The sequence below is a fragment of the Priapulus caudatus genome, unplaced genomic scaffold (assembly GCF_000485595.1).
Source record: "Priapulus caudatus unplaced genomic scaffold, Priapulus_caudatus-5.0.1 Scaffold128, whole genome shotgun sequence".
Lineage (NCBI taxonomy): Eukaryota > Metazoa > Priapulida > Priapulimorpha > Priapulimorphida > Priapulidae > Priapulus > Priapulus caudatus.
This window is the reverse complement of record NW_014577189.1, coordinates 40,062-40,943: the sequence shown is the minus strand read 5'-3', so window position 1 is coordinate 40,943 and position 882 is coordinate 40,062.

Genomic DNA, 882 nt, shown 5'->3' with positions numbered 1-882 from the left:
CCAAAGAGCTAATAATACAAATAATTATATTACGGTATATTAGCTCCTGATCTTACATGTTGACGGACTGCTCGGTGTAAATTCACTATAAAGGATGCGTACGTAACAGACTCTATTGGAAAAGAGACATTCCCTATCAGGAGGGATAAAAATGAACTAACAACGATTTTTCGCACACACTCCTCATGTCTATAAGAATGATATTTCTGATATGTGAGCATAATGTGAAATGTAATGATACGCATATGCCAGCAAGTACGCCACCCTCTGGCTACGAGTAGGGCTCAACGTGGGGAGTGGAAAACAGACACAACTGGATCATGGATGAATTATGTGGGCAAGCATTTCTACAAGTGCGTCGTAGCTCACTTAACGCCGCTTTCGGCGGAAGTTACTGAGTTAGGTTCATCATGTGTGTTTGCTGACCTCCTTTTTGTCATACATCGGGAAGCGCGACACAGTCCGCGCGACGTCCGAACATAACGCGAGTATCCAGTCCCGTGCATCAAACCGCGCAGCCCATTCCGGCGTTCGGCTGTCGCGTTGACACGATGTGTGAAACAAGTAGCAGTGTAACCGTTTTCGTCCCTCGCTCCGCATAACGGCTTGCTTCCTTAACGGCGGGCAGACGACAGGTGGTATGTCACCAATCATGTCAAGTTAGAGACTGGGCTTCTGGAGGTGGACGCGTACGACAGTCAGTGGTGGTGAAGCGACAGACACTAAATGTTCAAACATTGTTGTAACGTCGATGTAATCAATATGGGCAGCAAACATGTGGAGCGATCATCAGGGAAATATTTGAAAGAGTCTTTTAAGTTCTCATAATCTTCCTCTCAAGTATTTTGGCGTCTTTAAACCGGAGCGTATAACGAGAGTAAC